At 26.1% G+C, this 21,127-nt stretch overlaps 1 long non-coding RNA gene across 1 annotated transcript; it reads right to left on the bottom strand.

Moving 5' to 3' along the window:
• Positions 1-13,009: 13,009 nt before the first annotated feature.
• LOC115035121 lies at positions 13,010-16,744 on the bottom strand. Its single transcript, XR_003840267.1, has 4 exons — positions 15,683-16,744; positions 13,910-14,012; positions 13,619-13,798; positions 13,010-13,526 (listed from the first exon to the last, which is right to left on the bottom strand). It is a non-coding gene; the product is annotated as an uncharacterized LOC115035121 (long non-coding RNA).
• Positions 16,745-21,127: the final 4,383 nt, after the last annotated feature.

The raw sequence follows: 21,127 nt of genomic DNA, 5'->3' as shown, positions 1-21,127 counted from the left end.
TAGCGGGTATTTGACATAAGAGACCCCGGACCGAGGGGGATCTCAGCTTTTTAGGCCCCAGATGAATTTCCACCATTAGGAAACCAAAGCCCCCACCCCCCCCACATTTTGAGTTAAGTATAAAGCGGCGGGAATTCAAGTTAAAGACCTCGGGCTAAGGGGGAACGCCTCTTTAAGTCGAAGACTACAGTTTTCCGCTTTAGGGAACGGGGGCACCCCCTCCCCCCATTTTGGAAATTTTTTTTTGCTTGATTTAGGTCCGGGAGACCACTACGACGTACCCCGTCAAGGGGAAACTCTGGGTTTTGAGTTTTTGATAGGATTTAATGGGATTTTCTTAAATGTTGCTTTTTATTGATAAGTAGTTTGATAAGAAATTTAATGAGAAATAAAATAGCGAACGCGAGAAAAAGCGTGGAGAGCATAAGCGGTCGTGGAAGAAACGCGAAACGCCGGCAGCGCCCCCAGCGGATCTTATACCGTTATTAGCGTTTTATTATATAAGATTATTTTATTATATTATTTTCAAGTCACATCTATGATTGAAGAAATTGAAGTTGAAGATAATAAATTGATTGAAGAAATTGAAGTTGAAGAATATAAAGTTGATGAAATTGAAGTTCAAGAAAATAAAGTCCATGAAATTGAAGTTCATAAAAATAAAGATATCTATGATGTACCACGTGAGTTTCAATGCCTTATTATTATGTGTATTTTGTGTTTTAAGAATTTAATCCATGTATTATGTTATTTTTTAATAAATTGTATTGAATCCACAGAAAAAGTAAATTTAGTAAATGCTTGTCTTGATCACTTGTGTGACTCTGAAGTGATAGTTAAAACTTTCACTTTTGATGATACAGTTTCAAATTTTACAATGGCCAAATGTTTAGGAGCTGATTTTACTTTAACCAATCTCAAACCTTTTTTTAAGCACCCGGGATCAGAAAAGATTGTGCATATTATTATACTTGACCCAGCTCATATGCTTAATTTGTGTCGTAACACATTGGGAGATTGGAAAACAATATTTGATGAAAAAATGGTACCTATTAAATGGAAATACTTCGAACAATTAGTACAAATTCAAGAAGAAATTGGCCTTCACTCGGGTACAAAAATACGAAAAAGACACATCAAATATCACAAAGAAAAAATGAAAGTACTTTTAGCAGCGCAAACTTTTAGTTCGAGTGTATTAGATGCACTATCATACTGTTCTGAAACCTTAAATTTGGATGTATTTAAGAACTGTGAAGCAACAATTACACTATGTCAAAAAATAAATAATATTTTCATCTTTTTAAACACCAGAAATGTTTTGAGTAAAGCACCATATAAAAGACCACTACGCAAAGCAAATGATAATGCAATAATCAATTTAATTTATTCATCCATTAAATATTTACAAAATCTGTATTGTATACCTCCTGGAAAAGATGAAAATGTTATTCCTATAATTAAATCAACTCGAAAAACTGGCTTCATCGGTTTAATTATAACATTGAAAAGTATAGAGAACCTATTATATGATACAGTAAAAATTGAGGATCTTGATTTTTTGTTAACTTACAAATTAAGCCAAGATAATTTGGAGATGGTTTTTTCGACAATTCGGGCCAGAGGGGGTTTTAATAATAACCCAACAGCTCTACAATTTGAAAGCGCTTATAAACGTTTACTTGTTCATACTGAAATTATGACATCATCAGGAGCTAATTGTATAGCAATGGGCTTGACAAAAATATTATCTGTGACAAGTAGAACCAAACAAAAATCTGGTCATTTAAATGTGTATGTTGATATGTTGTGCGCTGAAGTAACTGATTATGATCTTAATTTAACCACTTATATAGAAGGTACAACTACACAACAAACCGTAGTATCTGACATTGTTGAATACATAGCAGGATTTATTGTTCGGAAGTTGGAAATTAAAATAATTTGTGATGACTGCATAAGAAGTTTGACTAGGACCCATTCTGAAGTAGGTTCTAAAATAAATATCAAAAATCGTGGGGGATTAAGAAAACCTTCAGTGGATGTCAATCACCTGTGCCAAGTATCAGAACGAGTTTTTAAAATGTACCAAAGTAGACTATCAACAAGCAGTAATATAATTAATTTTCTTATTATAAAAGCAACTTCATGAATAAGCATAAATAAGATTTTTTTATCTATAGCTGAACACTTATTAAATCAAGAACCATTAAATAACCACTTTTTACAAATAGTACATATTATTTTTCAAAGTTATTTTAGAATACATATACATCATTATTGTATGAACGAAAGCCAACCAGATGATCGTATTTGATCTTTTTTAACAAAAACGATTCACTTTAAAAATCAATACGATATTAAGATATAATATCTACTAGGTACCAAAGTTCATTTTTTTGTACTATGTAATTTTACTTTTAATAATATCGACTTATTGTCAAAAATTATTTTATATAATTACTTAACTTTTATATTACATGTGTATACAATTCATAAATATTAATAATACAATATAAATATAATTTAATATTTGTTTTTGAAAATGTTCTATTTTGTTTTGTCACAAAAATAAAGTACAAATTATTTACATTTATACCTATCGTACTATTGAACCTATACCATTCATCCGTTTCATATATAATATAAATTTAGTATTACTTATTTGAATATTTTCTGTAATATCACAGTAGTGAACTAGGTAATAGATATAAAATAATTTATTTTGCAATTATAAAAGAAAATAAAACCATGTTATAATATTTTATATTTTATATAATATATTAATATTTAACATTTATATTATTATCATGATCATCCATACACAAATTATTATGTTATCACCTCCAAATTTTGCTTGTCATTCCATGATACCTATCTAATTTTTTGCTCTACGATTTTCTTAAACTATGCTCTATCTCTTTCATATTCATGTATAATATCTTTGATCTCTTTCTAACAATGTTGGTCTCACGGTGACATAGGCGGGGCGTTTGGGAAACGCAGTCCATTTATTAATATGTCAATGGGTACAACGCACACTGTTATATTATATTTTACTTCATCGACGCATTAATCGCCAGTTTCGTGGGTTTATTTTTTCCTTAATGACACAAATCACCCATATATAACATATAATATTCCTATTAATTATTAAAATCAATAATAAATATTGTGTAGGGATGTGCATTTGTAGGGAAAATGCATTCTTTTTAGTTCATTGTAAAACATTACTTTCTTAAAGTTTGAATAAAATTCAAATTAACTCAATTAATAATTTTTTTTTTTTTAATTTTATGAATGTTTTCAATTTTTTTTCTTATATTTTTTTAATTAATCAAATATAATTTTAAAAAAAGTTAACAATGTTTTAGGATCTTTGTATTGATTTTTTCACATTTTGGCCCAATAGATAAAACTTTATTGATATTTATAGAAAAAAAAATTTTAAAAATTGAAAACTGACAATGTCCGTAAAAAGCTCTAAAAGAGTCAAATGATTTTCAAAATATTATCGTATATAGAAAATGCTAATATAAACATTCAGTGAAATTTTCAAGTTTCTATTCGTTTTTTAATTACAACAAAATAAGAAAATCGTTAATTGAGAAATCGAGCGAATATTGAATGTTGTAAAAATATGAATTTCAAAATTTTATTTTCAAATTAATTGGTTCAATAATTATTTTATCAATTATTTTTTTTAACACGTGTAACGTACTAATGTGAATTTGCTTGCCACTAGATGTACAGTACAATGTACAATGCCAAAATCGTATGAAATTTTAAATAATTGCGGAAATGGGCAAGACATAAAAATTAAAAGATTTTACGGTTGAAAAGTGTGTCATATTAAATAGTTAACATGCCATGAAACTAAGAAAAGTCTAACACTTGAACGGTTATGGAAAAATAATTTATACTTGATGTCATTATTTTTAATTTAAATAATACTATGTTACGTATATATCGATATTGCATGTATATTTTATAAAATGAATTACTTAGTCCCTACCCATATTATCCCTGAGAATATGCAAAGGTGGCCATTTACTTGTTAAAAAGTTAAAGTTAAGTTAAAAAGGTAATTTATTTTTATTTTTTTATCTTAACTAGTTAGTTTTTTTGGTTTTTAACTTATTTACTTAATCAGTTAAATGTTGTATTGTCTCAACATAACTTTTTAAAGTTAATTATCATTATTGTACAGTTAAGTTCATTAATTTTTTTTTAATCATGTGTGGAACCAAGAGACAAAACTTATTCATTCGATTTTGGTAATTTATTTTTCTATTAATATAATATCATCAATTCATAGTAATCAAATTATATTATAATCTATATTCTATAGGTACTACAGTAAAGAGTAATAATCGGTATACTATCCATTGTATGTGCTGGTTATTTTCACGAATTCTATTATTTAATGATTTACTCGGTATTGAATAATCCGATTTTTGTTTTATCTAACTCTCCTATTCCTAAAAATAGGTTTAAAATTAAATATCATAGTCTTGATAGTCTAATATCATATAATGAAAATCATTATATAAATTACATAATATTATACTGGTTTGTGGTAAATACGACAATAATTCCAATGGAAAAAACAAAAAGTCGTCCGAGATATATTATATAAATTATAATTTATATTGCCATAGGTATTCGTTATAAATACAAGCAAACGTATGAGATTAGAAAATAACATTATCGAAATAAATATGGAAACAATTTTTGGTAAGTATTACACTATTATCAATATTCATTGATTTTATTTTAATAATAGACTATTATGGTACTACATTTAATAAGTCTAACTAGGATGGAAGACTTACAGTAAAATGTATACTACTACTAATAATTAATATCTTCTCTAGACTCTAACAAGTTTAGTATAATTTAAAGTTTATAAGTTAACCTATAACTTATAAGTTTCTGCTAACAATGAAATATAATAATAATTTTAAGTTTTATGTTTGCACAGTGCTAAGCATCTTGGTAAATGTCCGTACAAATCAAAATACTAGGGAAATTGATGAATTATGAATATTATGACTTAAAAAAAAAAAATTAACTTTTTTTTAACTAAGTTAAGTTTATTTTATTTTCCATTTTAACTTTTAACTTAACTAGTTAAATTTTATTTTTTTGTTAACTTTCAACTTAACTGAAGGTAATTTAATTGAATTAACTTAACTTTTCACAGTTAATTATTTTCATTAACTTATCCACCATTGAGAATATATATAATTAAATAACTAAGTAATGATTAGGTGTATGCACAAGTATTTAGTCTATATATATTTTTCTGTTAAAATGTAATTATCAATAATGATAAGACAATGAATAAATAAAATTAACTCTTACTTCATAACCACTTGATGATCCATTATAATTGATTTTAATTCATCATACATTAAATTGTGTTCATTAGATGTTTGGTTTTCAATACTATCTGTGGAATCTTCAAGCAAATAAAACAATTGTGTTAATATTGCAATAGTTTAAAAAATATCAAAAGTATGACCAAATTTTGAAAAAAATAACGTTATTATATAATGCTTTTCTTTAGTTATACTAATTTCGCCAACGAAAACACACTAAATGTATACATACAAGCCTTACTTAAATCGTATTGAAATAGTTATAGTTGTGAACTGAAAAAAAATGAAATTTTATTATCAGAAGAAGTCCTATACGTATCCATCACGGTTTTTGATTGTTGATTTACCTTCACCGAATGTTAAGGTAATGACAAGGTAAATTACTAAAGTCATGAAATACATGATCACATATATGTTAGTTAACCACACCAAGCGTTCTCGCCAACGATCCAGTATGTGTTTTTTTCCAGTCGGTTAACGATGTAAGATCGTACAGGGTGATCGACAAACAATACCATACATCGTTCGAGTGGTGCATGTTGATCCACATCTTGTAGATTATATAAATCGTGCTTTCCAAAAATAATCCTAAATTACAGTTATATTGGTACAATAGTACAGACCACTGAGGATCAAAATCGTCGATTCGAGACACGCGTACAACAAAGGGCATGACGTGACAATATAATGATAGATGTTTCGACCACGAAATTTTACTGCCCCCGGATCCAACATTTGATACAATCCTAGAAGTTTCGCCAACTTAATTTTAAAACGTGATTAGTCCCGTTGCGAATGTCCATCGTTATATTATCAATATACTGTTTGAAACCAAGGAATAAATAATAAAATAATATATCTATCAGTAGTCTGTTGAAAATATTAGGATATTAGCTTTCCTAAGGAAGACTGGCATGTATATTATTTATATTGCAAATATATTGTAATATTAATGTTAGTAGAAATTACATATAATTGACAACATATTATTAATTGTACAATTTCAGAAAAAGAAATCACTTGCTATGTATGTAACACAAAAACTAATAACATTTGCCGTTGATGTTTTTTTAAGTTCAATAAAAAAAAATAAAATAATAGTAGTACATTATAGCTGTACGCGTTACTTATAATTGAATTATCGCAAATATTATACATGCGATACCCACACAAACCTTCAAAGAAAATTGTGTTATCCTCTTTTCCTATTCAAATATTATAAATTGTTTAAATAATTTACATCAATGTGATTTAAAACACTTTCTAGTCGATAATAATTGAACGCTTGAATCATTTGTTATATAAAAAAATAAAAATTCGGATTTTATAACATTTAATGTTAAATACGTACACATGATCGGTGCGAATGATATCGTCTAAATTTCGCTGTACATCTGAGTTGTCCACCGCTGCCTGTACAAGTGAAATGGACTATGGCACCGCACTATTCTGTAAAGGAGGCTCTGTGCAGGACTGTCGTACCAGTTTACCTAGTCAGACGATGTCTCACTAGTTACTGCAACCAACCACCGCTTAGCACCAGGGCTTGAATTATTAATAATATTGATGAATATTTTATGCATAATTTTCAATCAATAAAAAACTGTAATTTATTTTTCATCTTCATTTCTTATACCTATAGTATTTAAATACTGCAGTAGAATTTAGAATATACGAAACCATCATAAATTATGCAATAGCTATGTTTATAATTATACAGTATTCATTTGTATCGCTGTTTAATAATTATACACCATAACTACTTGTCAACTAAAGTGGTAGTTAACTCAACAAAGTATCATCGTAGGCATAGTATAGGCAAAGATTATACAAATTATAGCAGGTACCTAAATTATGATATTAATTATTGACGCCAAGTATCATGGGGGTAACCTCACGTCTTCTTCCATTGTGTAGGTCGTACATTTAAGTTGAGCTGTTTTGTATTGGGTAAGGTCATTCTAATTGATCTAGAAAACATTATTAAATGTGTTGCATCATCATTTGATACCAGCTTACCAACTCTAGAGTTGTAAATATTCAAATTTAATAAACAAATTAAGTATTTTATTTACCTTACGAACCTACGTCATTAATTAAATAATATACATAATAATATTATATAGTGTATGCAATATACTTATATAAAACTATGATAAAAAAGGTGGACAATTGGTAAACAAATGTTGAATTTTGCATTATTCAATCCAAAATTCTACAATCAAGTTTATAAAATAAAATACTTATATTACAATAAGAACAATATTAACTATGAGTCTTTACACCCGAGTCCTGGGGGAAAAAAATAAGATTCGGTGAATATTATGAGCAAATTTAAATTTATCAACAGCATGCGCAAGTAATTTAAACAAATAATATTTTGCTCTTTCCAAAATCTTATTTGGGATTGGATGGATTTTCCACAAAACTTTAGAGATATTTTCTTATGTCACTGGCTGAGCACATCGTTTTATATTTTATTGAATAGTTAATATGCATAGAAAAAATGTTAAATTAACTAAAGATAATTAACAATAATAATATTAATTTATAAAATTAAGATAATACGCTATACCTATTGAAATCTTTTAATTAAACATTATCTTCACTTCACGTAATTACTTCAAATAATTTAAATCGACTGTAGGTTTGTGAGGTGATTTTTTATAAAATCTTTTGAGAATATAATTTTATTGAGTATTCAATACGAAAATACTAAAGATCTTTTCATACAATTTTCGGAGAAATGATGACTTATACATAATTGATTATACAATTTGAGTATTCAGACGTGCCTATATAAATACTAAATATTATAAAACGAAACTCATTCTTCTACTGTTGTTCAAACAACAACAGTGAGTTTTTAATTGGATTTTGTTAAATAATAAAATAATGTACCAACTCCATAATGTACTATTGCCACTTTTCATAATGTTCAGAAGTCACGATTTTCTATTGTTTACTGTTGTTAAACAGTAGAAAAAAGGTAAAATATGTTAAAAAATCAGAAAAATATACTTATTATACTTCTCAAGTCAAAATTACCTTAAAATTATTATTTTACTATTTTAATTGATAATTTTAAATGTTGGTTGCACCATAGTGTACTATTTCCATCCAATAGTACACTTTGACTTACTTAAGAATTTAGACAATAGTGAACCAAATTTTTCGAAAATGTAATGAATAGGATTTATGAAATAAAACCCAATGGTCAAAATTAAGTAGCCTTTTTTGAATAAAGTATGATGGATGAAGACAGTTAAGTTGTAAAGTTTGTCTTCAAACATATTATCGCCAATACAAATATTTTACAGTTTTTGGATAGCATGGTACCGAATAACTAATAAATAATAACCTTAATAATAAAACAAACTTTTTTTTTCAATATTCCTTGGGAATCAGAATCTACGAATTCATTAATAAATGTAAAAGTAAAAATTACTAAAATAAAACAAATAAAATAATTTAACAATATTAGATAATATATTATCTTTATCTGTTTAAAATAAAATAAAATCAAAACATTAAAAATGTTAAAAATAAAAAACAATTTAGCCTCATTAATAATAGTAATGTAGTATAAAGTATAACAAATAAAATAAAATTAATAAACAATATCATATAGGTATTACCCTCTACCTTTTTAAAATACTAAATACGGGTTAAGGCATTTTAACAAAATAAAATGAATATAATTTATTAAAATACAACAAAAAAAAATATTAAATTTTGCCTCATTTATAATAATAAAATATTAAATATAATAATAAATTTATTAATATTATTAACAACTAGATATTACCTATACCTATTTAAAATTTTGATCAATGTTTTTTTTTAAATGATACAATGATGAGTCAGTCTTGATCTTCATTATATTCATCTAAAATATCTTCAACATTTGATTCACGACTTTCTTTAAATATATCAGAATAAAATGTTTTTGCATCATCTTGTACATCTTTTTGTTTCAATACCTTTACATGATTTGTCTTAGGTAATTTGTCTATAAGATGTTGAGTCAATGTAGACAGATCTGAGTTTCTTTTTATCACTTCTATCTTGAATGGCAATCCACTATAGGTTGTTGAAATTCCAACAGTTTTGTCACCTTTAATATACCTATATAAAAATATTTTGTTGTGTTGATTTAAAAGCAGTTTTACATTTTACCAATTTCTTTACTGTTGTTTTATAATCATAAAATAAAAAGTCCTTGTTGTATACTTTAATAGAACACAATTTCTCAAATACCTCATGATATTGTTTAGGGGATACAATATCCTCTTTTTTCCTCAAAATTTGATCTATTTGTCCGAAAACTCTATCTGGTGGCATATAACTATGGCCTCGTGTAGGGAAAAAATGATTGGTTTTTTTAAATATGGTAGCTTTGAAGTTTTATATAATTTAGTAAGGTAACCATTGTAAATTGATTTTTATTTTGTCCCGAACAAGAGTCGGAAAATAAGTTAAGCGTAGTTGGGGATGATTCATAAGTCTTAAATTAGGTTTCTAGCAAATCAAGAAAATAAATTAACGCAGAACAGACCTCATTAGGGCCACGACCACTTTCGGTTTGAGTCCAAGTGTATAAATAATTTTCTGCTAGGCCATGATTTGATTCTGAAATTACAAAAATTAAGTTATACAACCATACTTGGCAACTGTAAAAAACTTCAGTTACTTACAAATTTGGTAGCGGCTGTGTCTGCATCATATCAAAAGAATATGTAAAGGTATCTGGCGTTTTTTTTTTTAAGAGCTCAAAAAACTTTTTAGCCTTTTTTTTGTGCACATTCAGCTCTAACAACAGTTGATTTTTTTGTTACAGTCTGGTTCAACATTAATTTTTACTTTTTGTTCAGTGCAAAAACTACACACGTCTTGGCACGGATGTCCAAAACTTAAATTAAACTTTTTAGTAAATATTTTTTGATATTTACTTAAACTACTAATCGGTTTTTTTTCAGAAATCCTCTTTTTCGTCCAATGTGTCCACATGTACATGATACTTAGACCAGGTTTTTTGTTGATGTATAACGCGTTATAAGTACCTAATAGATATTATGATATGATTAATTTGGAATTTATTATAGGTACCTATTATAGGTCAATTTTTTTTTAAATACTATAGACTATAATATAACATTATGTCTTATATCTAGACTGACATACCGTCTCCGCTCAGAATCATTTTTCTTATACAAAGATATTATATCATTGAATTCAAATTTAATACCATCCATTATACAGTGACCCACTTGTAACCTACTGTACAGCAGAGCGAAATCCACTTACCCACCTTTTTTAATTTTAATTTTAATTTTTTTTTTATATTGCCTATGATAAATATGGTAAATATCATAAGCTGTATGCTTGTATTCGTTTTAAAGAAACAATTTATGTCTGCATGATATAAACTATTTTGTATTCGGTAAGATTATTACACATAATTTGATAGTACACCTATGCACTCAACTAAACATATATATTGGTAATAGCAGATTAAAAATCCCCTGAAAATAATTCCCGACCCTAGGAAAAATAACCCCCAGACTACAATATAACTGACAACCACCTGGCATTTTTAAAACATAATTAGTATTCTATTATTACCATCTTCTATTATGCAACCAGAATATTTATAATTATACAGTATTCATTTGCATAATTGTATCACTGTTTACTAATAATACACCTTTACTACTTTTTAACTAAATTGGTAGTTTAAAACTCAACGAGTTTTAATTGTAGGCATGTACAGGAAATTTTATATTATATATATTACTGTAGGTACCTGTATTTTTACATTCATTGGCACCGGATGCAAGCTTAGGCGTGACTGGACCCCATCAACAGCGGATTTTTTTAAGGCCTTCTCCCTATGAAATATTTTTATCATTTAAAAAATATGTAGGTATGTATTTAAAACAATAATCTCCATTCTTCAGTATTTTTAGTAGGTACCTTTAAAGTTTAAATTAAATTCCAGAATAATGATTTGTCTACAGACAAGGATTTCACTAGCTACAAATAAAAATTAGAATTAAAATAATATCAAATGATAGATGTGAACCGTACCTTCGCCATTGTTTGAAGTTTTTATAATTCAGGTTTTTCAACAAGTCAGTGATTCAATTTGACAATATACATTAACAATATATAAAGATAATACCAAATTGTACTAAACTTATTTTTATAAGTAAACAGTAATAATTTTAAAAATGCATAAAAAAATTTTTAAAAAAAAACAAAAGTTGGAACCCATATGAATAAAAACTCGGTTGACCAGCGCATTTAAAAAATTACAGGGGCAGCCCAGGCATCATAGGATATACTTTAGAATAAATATTATTTCAATTCCTCGGTCAAACAGAAATGTTATAAAAACGTTCTAGTAATATTAATTGGTTAAAACAATATCAAAATATTAAAGAATAATGAAATTTGTAAAATATTTTTAAACATTTTAATGACATTTTTAGTATGGCGTATAGATCATCATAATATTTATGTCCATAAACAACTCAAAATAAACCAAAATATTTTGAAAATTGTATGGCGTATAGAAAGATCTAATGTAAACATTGAGTGAAAAATATATGTATCAGCTACAGTTATTTGTTTTAGAGTACCAAAATCTATTTTGTCGACAACCGCCTTTGCGTAAAAATTCCTGATTTTCCTTAATTCTTTTGGCGCTTTTGAGAGATGCCAAATTATAAGCAAATGTATTAAATTAAATTTAACGATATTATCTATAATACTAATTGTTGTTATCAATGAGTCCATTAGACTTTGTAATTTGGAACCGTGAGTGTACCTACATATAATATTATAACTAAAAAAAAAGAACGTCATTTAATTTACCTAAATTGTTATAATTGTGGGTGTGAATTTAATGCAGTGAAAATTTTCAAAATTTTCACTTTAAAATGCACCTTCACTTAAAAAATTAATTCAAAATTTAAATTAGTTACAAAAAGTATAAAAATCTATCAACCTGTGATAAGAAAACCTATATTTTTAATTATACTTGTTCAATTAAAAAAATGTAGTAGAAAAAAATTTAATACATTCATAAAATTAAAAAAATGAAAGGTGGGTAAGTGGATGTCGCTCTGCTGTACAGTAGGTTAGAAGTGGGTCACTGTATAATAGACAGTATTAAATTTGAATTCAATGATATAATATCACTGTATAAGAAAAACGATTCTGAGCGGAGACGGTATATCAGTCTATGTATTAGACATATATGTATATACTTATCTATGGTACTAAAAAAAAATTGACCTATAATAGGTACCTATAATAAATTCCAAATTAATCATATCATAATATCTATTAGGTACTTATAACGCGTTATACATCAACAAAAAACCGTGGTACTATCATATAAAATTTTCACTTTAAAATGCACCTTCACTTAAAAAATTAATTCAAAATTTAAATTAGTTATAAAAAGTATAAAAATCTATCAACCTGTGATAAGAAAAACTATATTTTTAATTATACTTGTTCAATTAAAAAAATATAGTAGAAAAAAATTTAATACAATCATAAAATTAAAAAAAAAAATTCTAAATTGAGTTAATTTGTATTTTTATAAGGAAAGTTGCGTTTTAAAATAAGCAAAAAAGAACGAATTTTCCTACAAATTCACATAGCTACACAATATTCACTATTGATTTGAATATTTAATAGAAATTTCTTATGTAACAACTATAAGGTGGAGTATCAATATAGGAGGAATGAGAGGGACAAAGCTTTCCTCTAAAATTTCTTTTTTAGCTTTTTCTATGCCTTTTTAATATTTTTGGGTACTTTGTGTCATTAAGGAATAAAAACTGGCGATTAATGCGTCGATGAAGTAAAATATAACATAACAGTGTGCTTTGTACCATTAATTTATAATTGTAATTAGTATGTTTAATATATTAGTAAGTTTTCATAATCAATGGTTGTACGTTTCGTAAGATACGATTAAATAGAAATTCATGGCGTTCTTGCAGTAATAACCGATTGAACCGTCATGGTTTATGACTGGTGATTTATCCCCACCGAATAACCAATTAAATGACCATCGCCGTGAAAAACCTTATTGGTCGGCCCTTCACATCTTTTGAGTTCTGTCTGTAAAAATTAATAAAAATAACAATTAAACATCACACATACAATAGATAATGATCTAAAATAAATAAAAACGCGTTAATAATATAATGTACTTAATTCAGAATAAGAACAGTCCGCTTTCGCACATCGCAACTGAGCTTGTAGCTGCCAGACCACTTGGTGGCCAATTCATTAATTATTTGACAATAGCGAATATTTGTTGAGGCAACCGTAATGGGGATAGGTGATGGAGCAACGACTCGTTTTCGTCAACCACCTGGTCGGTTCTTATTCTGAATAGAGTATAGATAAAATTATTTATAATTAATATTTTTAATTTTTAATTCATTAATAAAAATATATTATATTATGTTGTTTATTTGTATTTATGTAGTTGTGTATACCACTAGTTGAGTAACATTTGATGTGAATTTGAACGGTGATTCTTGTATTATGTGTATAAATATATTTATCTTCATCAGTACATACTTCTTGAGGCACTGTGTCCTATAAATATTCAAATTAACATTAAGAACTTGAGTCAAAATATTATGATGAAAATGTATATAATATAATAACAATAATATGTAATAAATCGAAATGTATTATTTACAATTGGTTATTTGTATACAGAAATACATCAGGGTTTCCCAAACTTATATGGCCAACATCACTTTATTTAAACCAAGATTTTCTCAGGGAATGCTTTACTAAGTCATATCATGGCTTAACATAAAAAATATAAAATTAAATAAAAAACAGTAAAAATGTTAATGGTTAATACGGAAATATTTATTTTATTTAAATTATACCTAATTTTTACATTTTTATTAAATAATCGTAATATTTCTGTCACCGCCATCGTTGGGTTTTCAAATTTACTTTTGGACTATTTAATATTCTACGGTACCCCTGTACAGACACCACGTAGCACATTTTGGTAAACACGGAAATATATGTACCTGTTACTATTATGTGTACGTTACCATATCTAAATTTAAAAGAAACTCGACACTCGTAACATAATAATGTATCTAAATCTATAATAATATAATTATTATAAAGAGATATAATATTTTATCTATATTATCCATGAGTAGTATAGGCTAATATCAAATGGGTAAATATTAGAAATTCGACTATGTGAGGTTTTGTAAAATAATGATCTTGAGATTTACGGTGGAAATGATTGTCGATAAATCGTTGCTATTGGTTTTAATAATTATTATAATATTAAAGCGATACTCCTGTGTGCACTTCTATGTATTTTACAGTTAATTCGCTCCACAGATATACTGCAATACATTAACACTAGATGCCCGACTCGGACACCATACTTCAAGCCAGTCGTCCTATATCTTAACCTACATGGTTTAGCAATGTTTACAAATCGATGTTAACAATCTTCTATCTTTTATATACTAGAATATTGATAACAGATAAAAAAAATTACACTTTCATCAAGATAGGCACATTATAATAATTATTCATATTTTTTTTTAAATAACACTCAATGAGAAATTCTCTAATTTAACACTATTTTGAAGTTAAAACGATGACGTGTATATTAATTGGGCTCATGTCTTAAAACAACATTGAGTCAATTCAACTACCGGTATTATATTATACCATATCTTTTGATCGTCTTATGTCAGTTACTATAATATATTATATAAGTAAGCGAGTCATTTTTATGTGTACGTATTACCTGCCACTGGGTATCCTCCCTAATCTTAAGAGGTGCTCAAACAGGAATTTTGAGATTTACGATGAAAATTGTTGCTTATAAATGGTTTATATTGGTTATGTGAGAAATATTATCTTTTATATATTATACAGATAATAATAATTATAATATTTTTTTTTTTTTTTGTAATCAATAGCAACCATTTATAGTCAATAAGAATTTTTATTTCGGCAACAGAAAAGTTACGATAAATCTAGAACATCATATACTGAATATTAAATAAGCATTTAAAAAAGTGTGAGTCATACACAGTTTAGAAATTTAACGGGTAACGAAGTGCACGCGATCAGCTAGTAATATTATATGATTTTTTTATGTATTTTTCATTGCAATTTGACATATTTTCAACGAAATTATAGCCGGTTTTTTATAATAGCTTACTAAACATCGAGTTTACATAATTTACACTAATGTGATTTGATACACTTACCAGTGGATAATCATTGAACGTCTTCAACCAAAAGTTATAATACATAAATAACTATGCATTTAAAAAAAAAAAAATTTACATAAAATACGTAGGTATACCTACTGCGTGCCGACTGCATGCAAACTGCTGGTATCTGCCAACTGTATGAGATGGACTAGGGTAACAAAATAATGTCATTTAATATTATAGCAGGTGGCTCCTCGACTGAACAATTTAATAATCATACGCATGCGTGACTACGGTTATAGTTTCAAAAGTATAATGATATTATTGTCACGCAATACAATGTGCATAATATATTGCACAGCCCTTTAAACTTTAAATTATGAAATATACCCATGCAACTGCAACTTTTTTTAATTATACAACATGTGTTTTTAAATAATATAATATATTTCATTTCAATACTTAAATAAAAACACAGAATAACTAATAGCGAAGGTTCGTATGGAGTCGGTTGTTATATAATATTCTACATCTCCCCGATAAAACATTTAGTAAAAACAATCCAATCAATTATCAGTGGCACCAGACAACCCCTTTGTTATTCATATTTTATTATACTGTAAGACCTCTTCAAAAAACCTTTCAAGACATTCGGTAAAAACAATAATAAATTACATTCGGTTGGCGAATTGACTGTATATGTACTCTCGCTACGGATGTACCTAGAGATTTTGAAAGCATACGATGATACTCACGTCCCAAATCATAGATAACAAATTCTACGTACAATATTATACGTAGAACTCAACAAAAAATTATCTCTTAATATACTAAGTATTAAATATACAAATCAACACACGTAATATACATATATACGCCGTAGTGACTTTGAGCATTGAACCTGACCCCTTATCCACGAATACGAATAATTAATTATATTCCATAATACGTTTGTATATACACATTATTACAAGATACGAAATATAATAAAGTAGTGTAACTATAATTATATGTACTCTTTTTAACTAAATAAAATCACCAATCAACCATAAATCAAACCAGAAAACATAAATACATACGCACATCTATAATATACTATAATACCTCATTACGTATGCATATAGTTTTTTTTGCAAATCATAAAAAACAGTTGACATGCTGGTGAAATGATTAAAAAAATTAAAAAATTAAGTTTATCTACTTTTTATTATACCATAGGTTAACTCAGTAAGTTAAAATTTAAAACGCACTTTTCGTTAAATTACCATTAAGTTAAAAAAAGTTAATTTGTTTATACAACGCTATAGGGTACTTAATTTTTTTCTACATTATAGCTAAATTTTAGACTATAGTGTTTATACTTTATACAGTATTTTCATAAAAGTTAGATTCGAATGATATAAATGTTTAACTTTAAACTATTCGCAATATAATTTTTTGACATGGAAACAAAATAGATCCAAATAGTTAAATATAAAAAAATTCAAAACCAAATAAATTAACTTAACTTACTTCTTAAAATGAAAACTGAATTTGTTCATTTCATGCACTAACGCGATAGTTATAAAATAAATTTAGTAAGTTACCGGTGGATAACTACATGACTCTCAAGTAACTAGCAATATGTCTCGAGTTGTCAGAAAACACTTAGTATGGTACATGATAAAAAAATTGCATGGATTAGTTTTATTTATTACCTTTGCAATTACTGAGCGTTGCCCGGAAAAATAATTCTGATTGTTCAATTATTTTGGGGGTAACAAGCTGTCAGTTTAAGAAAAAAATAGGCATTAGGTACTTGTTTTTGCGGTTGGCCAATCACCAATATCTAGTTTAGGCATTACTTTTGGATATTATCACAATTTTTTTTTTAAATTATCAAAATTATCTTAAACAATACTTATTCTTAAGAATCGACTATGAACACGACCTTTATGTGTATTATCAATAATAATATTTTTAACATTGATTTAATTTGTTATTTTATTATATTATTTATTATGTTTATACCAATTAATTTAGTATATTTTATTAAACATAATGCACTGATTTGTCTTGCGCTGAATAATTTTACTGTCGTCCGCTAAAATGAATGAGCTAAATTGTCGAAGATCCCAAAACAATATACTAATAAATATAAATATCTTATTTTTATGATTTACAATAAACTCTGTGTGAACTACTACACAACCATAATTATTTATTTATATTAACACTACAATAATACGTTATAACTAAGAAGTAAAAGTAATTATTTAGGTAATCATAATAACTAGGTTTTTTGTTATGATATATTTAAATTCTACTAGACAATAAAATAATCATCAAAGCAATAATGAAAAGAAAAATTACTACATTTAAAACAAAAATGAACAAAACTTATTCATTCTTAGTTTGTATATGATTTACTAAAACCGAAATAACTGTGTAGCAATGAGCCATTGTCTGCAATAAAAAAAAGAAAAATATTAGTTATCATTTCCTAAAAAAAAGTAAGTGCAGTGGGGTGGAGTATGTGAGAGATGTTGGAAGTTTATCCATCGTCCCTTTCGTCCTCGGACAGAATAGTGTATTTTTACAGTATTCCATTTGAATGCAACGATTGCATTCGATAAAAAAACAATTTAGTTCCTAGTGTAATAATTAGTAATTATATGTAGCAATATATATATTTATATATAGAAATTAGTGTGTTTAATAAATAATATTATATAATTTGAAATTAGAATTATAAAATATGCTATGTTCAATAGTAAATTAAATAAATATAAATAAATATAAGTTTTATTCAAAAATCATGAACAGATTGAAACTTGAAACTACGCTCTATAATATATTATAATATAATATAATAAAATATTTGTTATAATTTTTAAACACAATTACATTTTATTTTATTATTATATTATATTATAATATATTACTGTAATGAATGTTCATTAGTTCTCTACACACGAAAAGTGTTCTAGTTATTTAAATGACAATTACTTAATGCATTATTAGTTTAAATTAACTTGTATATCCATTTCCTCGTCTCCTTTTTTATTGTTATTATTTGTTAATTAATCATAATTTATTTTTAGTTAAATAGGTACCTATAATGATGCATAATTTTATATTATCCACTACACAATTTTAAAAATAATATGTCCATTTACATAAGTAATCACAATATTTCACAGAATATTTTTAATTGAAATTTATTCCATTAATAATGAATTATTATTAGTATAACTCAAATTTAAACTTAGTTTGGTATATACCTAATAAAATAAAAAACATTGATTAATTTTTTTTTGTTAAATGTATGATTAAAATGTTATTATACTACATCGTGTCATTTTTCCATACACCGTGACATTTGAAAAAAATATTATATTTATTTTTAAGTCATTTATAGACATTTTCAATTAATTATTTTTTCAATAGCAATTTTCAATAAAAAAGAATGTCAGTGTTTCAATTCATATGTAAGTTTCCTTCTTCATATAAGAAGTTCTCACTATAACTCAAAATCTAAAATATATACTGTATTATTTACAATCAAAATAATGTGTTTAGTATGTATCAATGATATCATAAAATATCCTTGTGAATATCACTGACAGACTGACTTCACTCAGAACTATTTTTCGTATTCAATAGTTTTATCAACCTAATTTTAATCAAATGACATATTTTAATGAACAGCTGAGTGGTACCTACCTAATTGCCTAATTTTTATTCACATGAATTACATTTACTAAAAACAATATAGTAATAAATATTTTATTTTGAACAATTACATAATGACGAGTATCTAATTATGGTACCTACCTAACTACAATAATATGTTAAAACTCAAAAGCAATAAGTAATATTAAGTTAAACTACTATGTACGTTGTACTAGACTTATAGTTATACATTATAATAAAATTAAATTTGTCTAACAATAATCTAAAAACTAAAGCAATAATGTATAAAAAATTTTGAAATTTTAAATAATTTAAAATAGACACAAACAACATTTATTAAATTTTTGTTTATATATATACAGCAATTTAATATTATTCAATATTATTATAACATTAAAATAACGAATTAATATTAGTATAACGTTATTATAATACTATTATAATATTATCATTACAAAATGCTGTCTATATAGTTTACTAAAACGGAAATAACTGTGTAGCCATCACCCATTGTCTGTAATAAAAAATAATAATTAATATTAATAATTAATTTTAAAAAAACATAAATATTTTTTTTTTAGTATTTCATAAAGAACCGACATTATTTGATAATTTCATCAAATATTTGTATGACATATAATTTTTATTTATAAGATATATGTATCATTTTGTTCAAACGATAAAAATGGGCAAACTGTCTTTATATTATTCAATTATATCAAAATACTAGTAACTTCGTAAATACTAAAAGTATAATCAAATTTTGGAATTTATAACGTTATAATTGTAAAATTTTTTTTTTCAGTTGTTTCAATTGTTTTAAATTTCTGCTAATTATAAACCACCATTCTACGTTGAGTATATAGGATCGAAATTAAAGGTGCTATCTTCATACTATTATTACCAACCAATATTTAATTATAATTGAAATATTTGTCACCGATAATAAAGTATAATCGTTTAAATCTGTACTCCAATACAAATATATATGTATATTTGTATATCATATATGAGCTTAAAATAATCCATGAGGAAATGATTAACAGCATATAGATTTTTGAAGGGTTAAATTTACCATTTGAATAATAATCAATATAGATCAAATCAATGAAGTTCGGTACATAAATTCATATTTGTAAAAATAAACATATTTCCAAATTTTTAACAATTACATAAACAGTTCAAAATAAATCAAAATATTTTGAAAATGTTGTCGTCTATAGAAAATGGAAATATAAATAACCATTGAAAATTTCATGTATTTACGGTCATTTGTTTTAAAGTTACACCAAAAACGAAAATCGATTTTCTCGAAAACAGATTTTGCGTAAAAATTCCCGTTTTTCCTTAATTTTTCTTTTGTTTTTCCCGGCGCTTTTGAAAACTACTGAGAAATTTAAATGTTGACCTTCCCAATGCACCAACGATATTCACTTTCTGATCGAACAAGATACTGAAGTTGAAAATCGTAGCATTATTTTGACTACTTATCGTGTACACAGACACAAAAAAAATTAAAAAAAAAATTAAAAAATAAAAAATAAAAAAAAAAATAAAAAAACACACATCATTGTAAAATCAATACATTCATCGTTCCACTCAGAATCTAAAAAATACTAAATTTCCATCACCCGTTTGAATAGATCATTGTGTATGTCACTGCGTACTATAAATGTGTTAAACTTGAATATAATGATTATAATTCATTAAGTATACGATCGTATAATTCATATTATACGAGACCATCATATTATTTTTTCAATTCAACAAAAACGTTATAAAAATGTTCTTGTAATGTATTATATTGGTCAAATCAATCTCATT

The sequence above is a fragment of the Acyrthosiphon pisum genome, chromosome X (genome assembly GCF_005508785.2).
Source record: "Acyrthosiphon pisum isolate AL4f chromosome X, pea_aphid_22Mar2018_4r6ur, whole genome shotgun sequence".
Lineage (NCBI taxonomy): Eukaryota > Metazoa > Arthropoda > Insecta > Hemiptera > Aphididae > Acyrthosiphon > Acyrthosiphon pisum.
Note: the sequence above shows the minus strand (reverse complement) of the source record. Positions and strands in the feature narration are given on the sequence as shown.